This window comes from Thermobia domestica, chromosome 3 (genome assembly GCF_964235325.1).
Source record: "Thermobia domestica chromosome 3, izTheDome1.hap1.1, whole genome shotgun sequence".
In the NCBI taxonomy this organism is placed as follows: Eukaryota; Metazoa; Arthropoda; class Insecta; order Zygentoma; family Lepismatidae; genus Thermobia; species Thermobia domestica.
In genome coordinates this window covers 150,391,049-150,406,144 of record NC_137456.1, presented here as the reverse complement: position 1 = coordinate 150,406,144, position 15,096 = coordinate 150,391,049, and the positions used below count along the sequence as shown (strand labels likewise).

At 33.9% G+C, this 15,096-nt stretch overlaps 1 protein-coding gene across 7 annotated transcripts in view; it reads right to left on the bottom strand.

Moving 5' to 3' along the window:
• Positions 1-15,096, bottom strand: part of LOC145680806 (uncharacterized) — a 331,282-nt gene that overhangs the window by 122,356 nt on the left and 193,830 nt on the right. The gene's annotated exons all lie outside the window — the stretch shown is intronic.

The window sequence follows — 15,096 nt, the reverse complement described above, 5'->3', positions numbered from 1 at the left end:
GACAAGATAATGGATGCACTTAATACTAAACCTACATTTCACTCACACACACATTCATACAGGACAATGTATACTTCGGGTTGTATTTAGTTAAATTAAACTAACCTAACTACATTGCTATAGACATTTATTACATTTCAATAGAAGAAGATTTAGTTTGACATAACAGAAAAAATTTAATACATGAAAAGAATGTTTCATAAACATGCACAGAAATTCGCTACTTTCAACAAGATCAAATAACACATTTCCCTTTTATTTATATATATTAAAAGTTGAATTACATGAAAAAGGATTAAACCAAAGACGAAACAAGAAAAAAGAAGAGAAAAAAAAAACTTCAAGGGTCAAGATATATTTAAAATTCAATGCAATGAATACATATCGTTGCAGGCAAAAGAGAAAAAATAATTGGTTAATCATTCAAAAAAAAAAAAAAAACACTTTAGTAATATTTTATTGAGTCTTTGTCTCAATAGGAGACATATCGACAGTTTTATGAGTCTTTGTTTTTACGTCGATAATAGCTCCTTTTTTTTTCTTAACTCTCTTTACGCACTGTGGTTTGTGTCCATGAGAGTATTCAATTGGTTTTGTTTTAACTATAGACAACTAACTACTTCATATCACATATATGTTTATATTTTTCACTTTGTCACTCGACGCACTTGATCTAAAATTTCAAAGTTTGTTAATATTAAAGAAAAATTATCAAATCCAGTCACAGATATTGGGAACATATTTCCATGTTCCGGTATTCACATTAACTTATTAAACAGCTTTCAGTTCGTTGAATTTAAGATCACTAATTTTTTCCTAGTATAGATCTTGTAGTCAAAAGATTCTAAATATTGAATAGTTTGGTTTCCGATCGCAGGGGAAGGATTTGTTTCATGTTTACTGATGGAAAAAGTCGTTGGAGGGGCGCACTGTTTCGTAGGTTGCTAATTTCACTCGCAAAGTAAATTTGGGTAAGGATTAGGGTTATTCTTATTTATCTTACGACCCGCTACTTGTTTTATTCACATGCAGTAGTTAACATTATATTCCACTTTAATAGTTACAAAAATTAATAACAACTCAACAAAAAGTAATTTATGACAATTTACGCGGGAATACTATATATCACAAATAGTTAATTAATACCGAGTGTCAAAAATCTATGGCAACCTAACAAGACCAGGGTAAATATCGAGCCCATTACATACATACTTGCATATATATATATGTATTCATATTAATCAATACAATAAATTTCACTTTAATATCTATCTTAATATTTCGTCGACGTTTAAATTCTACATAACCGTTCATATTCGACAAGTATTCATATTTTATAAATATTTATATTTATTTGGCTCAAAGACAAAACAAAAACCCTGACTATCAAAATTCACCTTTTTTCCTTCATAAGGTTGCAACATTGTATTTCATATGAATAAACCCGATAATCAATAATCATTTTCAATTTACTAAAGATCCGCGTATATATACAAAAAAAAATAGCTGGTGTTATTTAATGAGTTGATATAAGAGGTGGAAAATGCAACAAATAGAGCAGGCACGTAACTCTTAAAACTATGTAAGTACATATATATATGTATATAAAAAAAAATCAATGTTATTCGAAACTAGTGGGCCCAAACTATTAATACATACACACTATATGACCAATCAATAGAAATAAAAACCAGAAATCAGTAATCAATTGATATAAGTTGTATGATCAATGAATAACGAAGGTTTCTAGGAATCTGAAAGCATAGTGTACCTTCCCGTCAATTTCTCCCGTGGTGGATTGAATATCGCGAAAATGGTCCTGAGTTGTGCTGCAATACCTCCACGAATTGCATCCTTCGATGTCTCAGTTAGTACATACGATCGAAATAAGTGAAATGAATATTGTATGTTTTATGAGTTTCAGAAACCGGGGGGGGGGCAAGGTTGAAAAATTTGAAAAAAAAAATCTCTAAGTAATGAAGACAGAGAGAGAGATAGAAAAGAAAGAAGACGAAGAATAGGGGCGCCAAAGACTTAAGTGAGAAATGACTAACGCTACAAAGACAGAAGTCGAATTTCACTCTCAACAAATCCTTAGCCAAAATATTATTAAAATGCCAAAAGGGTGGTCTACTCAAATACGTAGACTCAAGGAGCGCCCTGCTGCCAAGGAGCAAGTCTGTGTCTTGTAAATAATAACTTCACAAGTTATTGCTTGTAAAATTATTATCTAGTAACCGTATCCGGCCCAAACCAACAGGGTCCCGAAAATCGTCCGGAAGGTTGGAGTAGGCGTTAATTTAGGATTTCAAAGGGAAAAAAAAATCATCCGACCACTTGGAAACTAGAAGATTCCAGAATAGTAATGACATTAGAGTAATAGCTAAGATATCCCTAATTAGTGATTTGCCAAAATTAAAAAAAATTAAATAAACTGAATTTTGGATCGGTGATTTCAATAACCAAAACATCACCGATAGCTACCCTGCGCAGACACGCCACAGTCTGGGATGTCGTTAATTTCCCTCATCTAATTAAACTAAGAAAAGAAACGAAAATACTTAAGGGGACTAGGGGTCGACATCCGGGTACGCTATATTTAGTAGCAGTTAATTTAATCGGATAGTCCGAACTGAGTTATATGAACACTGCACAATAAATAAATAAGGTAAGCAACAAAAAAATGCTAAAGGTACAAATGACCGAAACCTGTACTTTTCGATGATCACAGGATATAGCAGTTGATTTTCTTAATTATCATTTCTGTCATCCTTTAGAAGTAATTCCCACATGATACTACTCTATCTATTGAAAGGCTTAAGATCTGGGGCTGTTATTATGAGGTACATAAATGCAAAGTAACACACAATTCCCAACTATAATTTACCTTCAAGTAGCAAACTCGGTTGGATGAATGCACTGGTGTGGAAGTCAAAACGCGAGAGATTTTTTTTTCTTTCTTTCTTCGTAAACATGTTCATATTTTCACTATATAAAATTCACTAGGCCTATCCATTTAAATATAGGGGTCGTCATCTCGTTCATATTATATATCATATTATTAACATATCATTACATTCATTCATTATCTACTAATTTTCGCACGAAGTAATATTTTATAAACACCCTATTTCGTACATTTTACACGCAGGCCATACACATATCTACATTACGCAGTAATAAATATATATATATATATAACTATCACAATCTATCACGCTCAAACCACCACACGATCACATTCATCGAACCACGTACTCTTTATTTCGAAGCACCCAAATTGTATTTACCTTGCAGGTTAAAAAAAAAATCATACATGTATTTACGGAAAGTTAAATTGTCAATGATTAATCTATTTCTGATTTGTTGATAAAACTGAAGCAACAATGGAATTTTCGACAGCCACGGGAAAAAAGAATTTAATACTACATTTTTAAACAAACAGTAACAGCATATGGGCTTTACTTCTATTAAGAAAATAGGTGTTCTTTATTTCAGCGGATTATTCATTAACTACTGGACCTAGCAAGCTGAAATTTTCAGTACAGTAAGATCTCATGCTATTTTATATGAAGGTATACTCATCCGAACCGAAAACCATGTCCACGGGAAGTAATTTGAGAATAACTGTCCAAAATCAAACAATCTAAATCACTAAGTCATGCGATGTCGTACTGTCAACAAACAATTGACTACCGAAAACTGACGCTATGGCGCTGTAGTGGAGGCATAATTTACCGTGTACTGAAATGTATACTTGTACTCATTAATCAGAAATTTAATATTTACTCTGGTTTATTTATGTTAGAAAAATGGTACTAAATTAAAGCATATTTATACACTGTCCGAATCGAAAATTCACACACTCACACAAAACTACTAACTACATACACCACTGTTAGTACTACACATAAAGACAACTAACTAAACTAAACATGCACCATTTAGTTACATGCATGTTGACGAAAATAACCTAACACATTAAATTTAAAATACATTACTCCCTCGTCGATATATACATAGTCGGCTCTATTTAATTTAAAGGGGGTAAAATGAGAAAGGTAAACACTAGGTCTAATTGACCTGACCAATTGTTTACATAATGATTGCCAAAAATTGATGCCCTGGGGGAACCTTAACGAGGTTTATGGAGGGACCCTTCCCCTGAAAGGGGAAAAGGCCCTAAAACGAACAATAACTAACCCATTCCCCCGCTAGAACTGGTTCAATTTGGAAAAGGGGATAGGAGCCCTTTTAAGCTAACTTAAGCTGCCATTATTATTATTCACTTTACAACCATCAAACCTACGTACATGCGATTACTGAATAAATAATAGAAAGTCACATTTACTTAATACACGCACCAATGCACCAGAGGTAGGAGAATTCCTCCAATCAGAACGAAAACTTTAGCCGCGGAAATTACAAATACTTTCGTTTCTTTTCTTAGTTTAATTAGATGAGGGAAATTAACGACATCCCAGACTGTGGCGTGTCTGCGCAGGGTAGCTATCGGTGATGTTTTGGTTATTGAAATCACCGATCCAAAATTCAGTTTATTTAATTTTTTTTAATTTTGGCAAATCACTAATTAGGGATATCTTAGCTATTACTCTAATGTCATTACTATTCTGGAATCTTCTAGTTTCCAAGTGGTCGGATGATTTTTTTTTCCCTTTGAAATCCTAAATTAACGCCTACTCCAACCTTCCGGACGATTTTCGGGACCCTGTTGGTTTGGGCCGGATACGGTTACTAGATAATAATTTTACAAGCAATAACTTGTGAAGTTATTATTTACAAGACACAGACTTGCTCCTTGGCAGCAGGGCGCTCCTTGAGTCTACGTATTTGAGTAGACCACCCTTTTGGCATTTTAATAATATTTTGGCTAAGGATTTGTTGAGAGTGAAATTCGACTTCTGTCTTTGTAGCGTTAGTTATTTCTCACTTAAGTCTTTGGCGCCCCTATTCTTCGTCTTCTTTCTTTTCTATCTCTCTCTCTGTCTTCATTACTTAGAGATTTTTTTTTTCAAATTTTTCAACCTTGCCCCCCCCCGGTTTCTGAAACTCATAAAACATACAATATTCATTTCACTTATTTCGATCGTATGTACTAACTGAGACATCGAAGGATGCAATTCGTGGAGGTATTGCAGCACAACTCAGGACCATTTTCGCGATATTCAATCCACCACGGGAGAAATTGACGGGAAGGTACACTATGCTTTCAGATTCCTAGAAACCTTCGTTATTCATTGATCATACAACTTATATCAATTGATTACTGATTTCTGGTTTTTATTTCTATTGATTGGTCATATAGTGTGTATGTATTAATAGTTTGGGCCCACTAGTTTCGAATAACATTGATTTTTTTTATATACATATATATATGTACTTACATAGTTTTAAGAGTTACGTGCCTGCTCTATTTGTTGCATTTTCCACCTCTTATATCAACTCATTAAATAACACCAGCTATTTTTTTTGTATATATACGCGGATCTTTAGTAAATTGAAAATGATTATTGATTATCGGGTTTATTCATATGAAATACAATGTTGCAACCTTATGAAGGAAAAAAGGTGAATTTTGATAGTCAGGGTTTTTGTTTTGTCTTTGAGCCAAATAAATATAAATATTTATAAAATATGAATACTTGTCGAATATGAACGGTTATGTAGAATTTAAACGTCGACGAAATATTAAGATAGATATTAAAGTGAAATTTATTGTATTGATTAATATGAATACATATATATATATGCAAGTATGTATGTAATGGGCTCGATATTTACCCTGGTCTTGTTAGGTTGCCATAGATTTTTGACACTCGGTATTAATTAACTATTTGTGATATATAGTATTCCCGCGTAAATTGTCATAAATTACTTTTTGTTGAGTTGTTATTAATTTTTGTAACTATTAAAGTGGAATATAATGTTAACTACTGCATGTGAATAAAACAAGTAGCGGGTCGTAAGATAAATAAGAATAACCCTAATCCTTACCCAAATTTACTTTGCGAGTGAAATTAGCAACCTACGAAACAGTGCGCCCCTCCAACGACTTTTTCCATCAGTAAACATGAAACAAATCCTTCCCCTGCGATCGGAAACCAAACTATTCAATATTTAGAATCTTTTGACTACAAGATCTATACTAGGAAAAAATTAGTGATCTTAAATTCAACGAACTGAAAGCTGTTTAATAAGTTAATGTGAATACCGGAACATGGAAATATGTTCCCAATATCTGTGACTGGATTTGATAATTTTTCTTTAATATTAACAAACTTTGAAATTTTAGATCAAGTGCGTCGAGTGACAAAGTGAAAAATATAAACATATATGTGATATGAAGTAGTTAGTTGTCTATAGTTAAAACAAAACCAATTGAATACTCTCATGGACACAAACCACAGTGCGTAAAGAGAGTTAAGAAAAAAAAAGGAGCTATTATCGACGTAAAAACAAAGACTCATAAAACTGTCGATATGTCTCCTATTGAGACAAAGACTCAATAAAATATTACTAAAGTGTTTTTTTTTTTTTTTGAATGATTAACCAATTATTTTTTCTCTTTTGCCTGCAACGATATGTATTCATTGCATTGAATTTTAAATATATCTTGACCCTTGAAGTTTTTTTTTTCTCTTCTTTTTTCTTGTTTCGTCTTTGGTTTAATCCTTTTTCATGTAATTCAACTTTTAATATATATATATAAAAGGGAAATGTGTTATTTGATCTTGTTGAAAGTAGCGAATTTCTGTGCATGTTTATGAAACATTCTTTTCATGTATTAAATTTTTTCTGTTATGTCAAACTAAATCTTCTTCTATTGAAATGTAATAAATGTCTATAGCAATGTAGTTAGGTTAGTTTAATTTAACTAAATACAACCCGAAGTATACATTGTCCTGTATGAATGTGTGTGTGAGTGAAATGTAGGTTTAGTATTAAGTGCATCCATTATCTTGTCATACATGTGTAATTTATTATAATTATTGGTAGTTATCAATTGAACTCATTGAATGTTAATACTAACTTAAGTTGGCTCTATGAAGGAAGTAAAAAGGACTGAAGTAGCCTGAACGAATGATCATCATGAGAGAACTGTGAAAGTCAAAATCTTCGACACATATGTGATACTCTGATTTTTTTTTCCTGTGGTCGTTTCTAACATGCCATCAACTTCGTCGTTCATTTTTCAAATATTGAATATTAGTCTAAACTTTCTGGAAATATTGAATAAACGGTAAAATTAAACTTTCTCATCTATCTCCGAGCTAGATTGGGATAATTCGGTAGTTGGGGTCAAATGGATCTAGATCGGGGATGTATGGGTTAACATGTGTCTATCTTTGATCACCCTAATACCAGACATTCACCCAATAGCTATTGGAAATGATCCCAATTAGATAATTATTCACTTTCCTTTACCATATTCCTCAAAATATCCAGTAACAGTTTCCTCTTTAGCACCTTCTTACTTTACCTCTTTCCTCTGCTATCTTCCTCTTCCTTTCTTCATCTTCTTCTTCTATTTTTTTTTAATAAAACTGAAAGGGGGGTCGTGACTGGGAATTCTATATGTAATAAACACGGTCATGTATTTATTTGATTTTATTTTCTTTAGAAGTCCGATAAAAAGTTTTCTCGTTTCGATCGAACCTAGTATGTTTCGAAATTAAGAAATGGAAATTATATTCCAATATAATTAGGCATAAGCTGATAGCTTCATGAACATCCCTACCAGGGGTGAAGGGTTCCCACTCACGACTTATTCTGTGCATCACTTTTGTTGCAGATTTTTTTTTCAATCAGTTTTAGATTGACGAGCGGTGACAGGATTCGTTGTTATGGCAACAGTGGTTTCTATGACAACGGCCCCTTTTTCCAGTTTTAGTATGTTATTTAGTTTATTAATGGGCACTAAATTGTCTCCAGATCAACGAATAAATTAACTACAGCATGCACTTTGGTGGAAATATCATTGCAATAAGATTATTGGTTCGTTCCAAACATGTTCATGTAATGATATTTCCACCAAAGTGCATGCCGTAGTTAATTTATTCGTTGATCTGGAGACAATTTAGTGCCCATTAATAAATTAAATAACATACAATGGAATAAAATTACTGAAATGATATCGTATTATACAGCAATTTCGCCGTGCAAGTTCAATAGTATAATAATAATAATAATAATAATAATAATAATAATAATAATAATAATAATAATAATAATAATAATAAAACATTTTCATCGGTCGTGCGCGGAAAGTGAGAATTAAATCAATCACATGTCAAGTCAATGTAAGGAGAAAAGCCTAAACTGAATAAGACATTGAAGCGGGTCACAAGCTGGGAATAAGGATAGTGCATGGTGTTAATAAAGGACGACACCGACAGAGAAATCCAGAAACAATAGGTAAACGAAGAAAAAAAGAGTAGAAATTGTTGAAGTGGAAACAAAATACAAATACGAATAGGGATGAGCAGGAGTCGAGCCAAAATTCGACTCGACTCGAGTTCAATCCGAGTCGAGTCAAAGGTATTTTTCTTGTAGTACTTAAAATTATACTGTACTTCTTAAAATTAAGGTTGAGACCTGCACGGTCGAATTCTTGAGCCCTAGCAGAAGACCAACTCGGGTAGTGATATCAACCGGCTCGGCTCGTATCAACTGAGCGAAGTTGTTGTATTACTATACATCTGCTTCCGCCCCTGTCAAATCTGGTCGATCTCGTTGACGCGACATATTTGCTTTTTTATACCCCTTTCTTCGTTTACTGAACAAAACAGTAACTATTCTGAAATATACTACTGCGCATGCCTCGTAGATAAATATTTCTGATGCCAATAGTTTCCGTTTTGTCCAAGGAATGTTCTTTTTCTTATTCCCAGCATGACCCTTTTATTACATTATATGAAGAGCATGTAGGTCTAAATACCTCATGTATTACATATAATGTAGGTTTTACTCTTGCAGCAGAGAAGAAACATGTGATCATAGTATACAACCCACAGAAGTGATAGCTGGCAAGACAGTGGTCGTAATCCCTAACGACACAGGGAGAGAGTGGTGCCCTTCCCGCTGGTCTAGTCGCTAGCACGTGCGCCTTTGGTGTATGGAGTTCCGGGTTCGATTCCCGGCGGGAGAGCATCTATGATTTTTAACTGTTCTCGATGTTTCTGTGTTCGTGTCCCTGTCGTTATAAGTTATTAGAAAAAGCAAGTTAAACGAGTGAAGCAAGTAAAATTAGCAATAAGTAAGTTACTGAAACACGTTCAGTGAGTCTGTTAAAAAAAAAGTGGACAAAGCACTGGCTTTTCGCGCCGTCCATGCGAGTTCGAATTAATCTCGGCTTGATTTTTTATCCATTTGAGAGAAAATATTGCTTCTTTACGCTACAGGTAGTCCACTCTTTTCGTATTTTTCGCTGCCGTTCACAGTTAAAGTAACTGACTATTATTCTTTCTACGAATGATGGATCTTCTCTTTTGCTTCATGTCAAACACGCACACGTAATGAAAAGACGCTGTCGATAATAATAATAATAATAATAATAATAATAATAATAATAATAATAATATGAAATATTAGTAGCTAACTCGTGTGTGTATTTCGACAACATAATTTTATATTATTATGTGGAAATAAGTAAGGCTGGCTGGCGCCCCCACCCCCTGTTTTTTTCGATGCGCTTTATGGGTCCACGGTGTCCAAAGTTGGTCCCATCCCAGTATCACCTCTCGATATAAGTTATTGACACTTTGCCTAAAGAGGGGTCTGCCGTGGCCCCATGACTACCCATGACAATGACTCTTCGTTCCTTTTGCATTGAAATCGCTTACTTTTCTGAGTACTATGAGTGCATACTGTCCAACGTTGGTCCCATCGCTCTACAGTTTCTCGTTCTCTCGATATAAATTGCTAATATTTTGTTTGTAAGGGAGATATGGCGTTACAATCATTACGTTTGAAGAAGAATTGATTAAGATATTACCTTGCCACAAACAACACCTATTATTATTATTATTATTATTATTATTATTATTATTATTATTATTATTATTATTATTATTATTATTATTATTATTATTATTATTTTACTTACCACTAATGTTGCCTACCTTTATTTGCAATGCAATGTGTTACTAAAAAGCAAATCAAATAACACTCCTCGCCATTCAGGCTCCCGAACTCGAAACACATGATTTACAGTTCTCTGTGTTAGAGGAATGCACATTTATTATATTATTCTTTCAAATAACACGTTACACAAGTTACTTCACTTTCAATGTATAATTTCATATCATCAGTAACAATCATCTTGTTCCAATAGGAAGATAACCCCCTCCTGAAAAAAAAACTGACCGTAGCGAAAGGGCGTGAACCTTCTTTAGGCGATTAATCGGGTCCAATATTTCAATAAGTTTCTGCACACAAATATTTCAGTAAAAGAGGAAAATTTATTCAAACTTTCTGAATACCTATCTATGGGCGAAATTTGGTTCCCTTGGAACTTTTTAAGAGTTTGAAGGGCCACCATTTTGAACATTTTCATCTGATTATTCTGGTTAACGAACTCATCAAGATATTTCAACAATTAATGTTTGTGCCAAGTTTCGTCTCAATCCGCTGAAAATTAGGGTGGTTATGGCATTCACAAATAGCGTTATATATATACAAATAGATAGATAAGTAGACACACAGAGGGAGAGAGAAGAAGTGTCTTTCTTCCTTCTCGCACCTGTGGTGCTTCAGAGCTAAACCGGGCCCCTTTGCAAAACGTATTGACGAGCCTAACCTAAACACAAGCCTCTTACTTGCTAACGTAGAAACGTGGTCGGGAGGTGTAAGGCATGTAGAAATTGTATTTTTAATAACCATGAGTATGGTCCACTTCCATGCTTTTCTTTTTACTTTTTGCAGCTACTTCGGAACGTTCAATTTTTATTCTTCACTAATTGCAAATGGCGTTTACATTCAAAATATGAGGAATTTTGGTGGCATTTGTTCGGATATTCTTCTCTTTGGAAATGAAGAAAAGTATAAAAGCAATACGCAAAGACAAAAAGTATTATCAGTACTAAACATTACCAATAATAATTGCTACGAAAAACTAAATACGACCTCTTTTACCATCTCTCATGAGTTGTATGTATTATTAACAAAAATTTCTAAAAATGTCCTTGCCGAGGATTCGAACTTGCGTCCATTGCATTTGTAAGCCAGCACCTTAACCACTACACCAAGATCATGGCATGGTGACCGTTTAGTTGTCGGCGTATTTGTTGTATTTGTGTTTTATGTTCCCACTTCGACAATTTTTACTCTTTTTTTGTAAGTTTAACAGCTGTTTCTGGCCTTCTCTTTCGGTGTCGTCCTTTATTTACACAATGCACTATTCGTATTCACAGCTTGTGCCCCTCTGCAATGTCTTATTCAGATTAAGCATTTCGTTTTGCCCCTCAGTAAACATTTGATTGATTTAATTCTCATACTCTCCACGGATGGAGCGCAGGAATGCCAGACTCGAAAAATAAGTGTACATTTACTTTCCTGACAGATCATACATGAAATATACATTATCTATTATATGGCTTCTTACTAGCACAGTGTTGTATGAAGAGCATATCCTTCTAATAGGTAATGTACCCAAGACATTCGTACGCTGTGATGCTTTATGAAATGTTTGTAATCGAGAGTGTACTTTCCTGTTCTGAATATGATAGGCAATTTCTGATAATAATGTTGCTGAATCTATTCCATTATGTATAGGTTTGTTTTAAAAACCTATTATGTATACCATTATGTATAGGTTTGTTTTAAAGCACAAAAGGAAATTAGTTTTTCTTTTTTCAAGACAATATAAGAAATAATTGGGTAAAAATACAACATAGGTTCATATTGAGGATATATGTCTGCATCCTTGTTTACTAAATAACACACAAATTGATTTGAATTGAATTGACTCTTGGTGGTGTACGTATTTGTGTGGACTAGGTTCATAATTATTATACATGTTCGAGTTTGGGACGTACATATGCATTATTCAGAATTTTAGTGACATACATCGATCTTCTTAAACTTACTTCCGAGTCTTATAACAAAGCATAGACTTCTGTAAGTTTCAGTTACAATCCGATTTAGATGACTGTCATGTGAGAGATGTGATCTTACGGACACACCAAAGTCAGCTATAAGGTCAACTCTTTGCAGTATTTTACTGTTTATATAAAATTAAATTTCAAAGTGTTTCTCCTTTCTGGTATAAGACATTACAGTACAGTTCTCAGTATTAAACGGTAATTTGTTTATTTTTCTCCAATTAGAAAATGTATTAATATCATTTTGCAAACTGATGCACTTCCTTCCCAAACTAATGATATGCAAAAATTTAAAATGATCTGCAAATATAACATTTTAGTGATTTTATTAAATCAGCAAAATATATAACAAGAAGAGCAAAGATAATAAATTTGAATACAGTGAAATATATTAATAAAGTACAAATTCAGAAGTCCATACATTTCTCTAGTGTACACGATGTCTGGCTGCACGGAGATATAACGATAGAAATTACGTAGGACGTGTGAAAAATTAGAAGTTACAATCTTACTTAGAAGAATATAATCATTTATGACATTTAAATGTTTTACTGAAGTCGGTATAAAATATGTGTGCTTGAATTTTATTGTCATGTTCTGTTGCTAGTAAATGAGTTAAATCGGCAAGAATTGATGCTGTTGATTTTCTTGGTAGAAAACCATGCTAACTTTGTGGAATAATTGAATAAACATGTGAATATGTTTTTGTCTAGATAGCAATTTAAATATCTTTGCAGGTGCAAATATAGTGATAATATATCTTTTCATATCAGTAATATTTCCGTTATCCTTGGGAACTGGAAAAATATCAGCAATTTTCCATCTACTTGGAATGCAAGAAATTACTAATAACTTATTAAATATCGCCTAAAGATGAAAAGCAAAACAAACTCAAAGTTAAACATGTTATTTCAATTTTCTTTTTATCTAAAATAGAAATGGTCTCTTTCAACCTACGGTCAGCCCATATTGGAAAAACAGTTTGATTAAAATATACTGTAGAATGTAAAAATGTTGCACTTGCAAATCGAACGCTTTCAGTACCAGGGTCATTCGTACTTAAATATGCATCGGAAATAAGTAAGAAAAGAAACTGCTGCTTTTCAGTTGTCTTACCTTCATGAAAAAAAAAAAAAAAAACTAAATGAGCTCGAAACAATAATGAAAGACACTGCATAAATCCTGATATAAATTTATACAGATGGTTATCAAAATAATGGAAACACTTGAAATGTTCAATTTGTTGAAACTGGTGGCACTACTCTTAGCCTGCAGAACAGATTTGATAAGTCTCCAAATGAAGACATATACTATTATTCTAAATGGAGACATACACTATTAATACAAAAAAACTGGGGCGCGGTGGCTCATTGTTCGCTAAGCGGTTTGACTCCTTATTCCTATGGAATATATGGCGTGGCTTCTATTTTCGTATTCCACGTGCAGGACTCTATCTTCCCCGTTCACAGGGGGGGTTGGGTCTAGTACATCTCAGATTGAAATGTCAAACTCTGTTTATGCTCGATTTCTACGCGGCAGTTGCTATTAACGAATCCTTCACACAGCAATGGATACAATGTTTTTGGCCTAGTTATGAATACCCTGTGAGCCCCCGTTTCTTAACTTTGCTGATTGTTGTCCGACGTACATTACTTCACTAATACGTTATTGGACATACAGTGGTGTGGTTCTCTGCCCTACAGGATACAATTCTCGCACTTTGTATAACTTCCTTCTCTCGTTGCCTAACGATCAGATTATTCTCCGAATTCCTCACCGATATCCTCAGACTACGTGGTCACAGGTATGGGCTAATATCTTTGCCCCAGTATTACCTTCATACCTACAGGTTGAATGGTTTCAAGTGGTGCATCAGTTGGTGCCTACGCGCTCTCGTTTATTTGAGCTGAAACGTGTTCCTGACCCACTGTGTTCTCGATGCGCCAAAGAAGATACTCTATCCCACCGGTACGATCAGTGTGTGGGTGCTCCAGCTATCTGGAACTGTCTCACGTCCTTCTTAGGACGAATTTGTCGTCGACCTCCACACCAGTTCACAGTATCCTATGTTTTGTTTCCGGATTTTCGTTATTTTCCACAGACCAAACACCACGCTGTGCTTTTTATACTGGCTTGTACAATTGTGTATATCCATCGCCATGTGCCTTTGCTGGATGCTCGCACCTACTTGGATTTTTTAAAACGCACTCGCCGAAAGCTCTTTTCCCCCGAGTTGGACAGGCAGTATTTTAGTAGGTTTTTAGAAGTGGTGTTGCAGTAATCTCCTTCCTTCTCGTTAAAAAAAAAAAAAAAAAAAAAAAAAAGCTACAACTCAGGATGTAGGTTTATCTTTTCGTTTCTAATTTTTTTTTTCGTGGTTATTGTTATACTTACATTTTCCTTTTCTTGTATGTAAGACATATTGTATTGTAGTACCCTAGGAGTCAGTCTGGTTCTTGTACACTTTTTGTATAAAGACAAGCATATGAACAATAAAACTAGTGGCTCAGTGGTAGAGCGTTCACCTCTGGTGCTTGGGGTCCCGGGTTCGATCCCAGCCTCCGCCAAGTGAACTTTGTGGTGAACAAACACCGTACTCGTGGGTTTTCTCGGGGTTCTCCCGTTTCCTCCCACTTTCTTCATTACACCATTTCACTCATCTCTCATCATCACCGTCTCCTTTAGCCTAACCGGCATAAACGTGGGACGTAAAACTTAAAGATTTCATTTCATTTTTTTCATTATTAAAATACGTAGTTTGGTTTATTATTTACAATTTTTTTTTAAATAACAAACTCTTCGGTTGTTTCAACCAATATTTGTAACTAAATATCAAAAATGTTTCAGAACTATAAATATTTTGTTTATTTACTTTGTAATTTAAGTTTTAAAAGGAGTACAAATAATTATAATTATAATCTTACAGATGAAACGAACTATTCAAACAAATTACAATTTATTTGTTCTACATCGA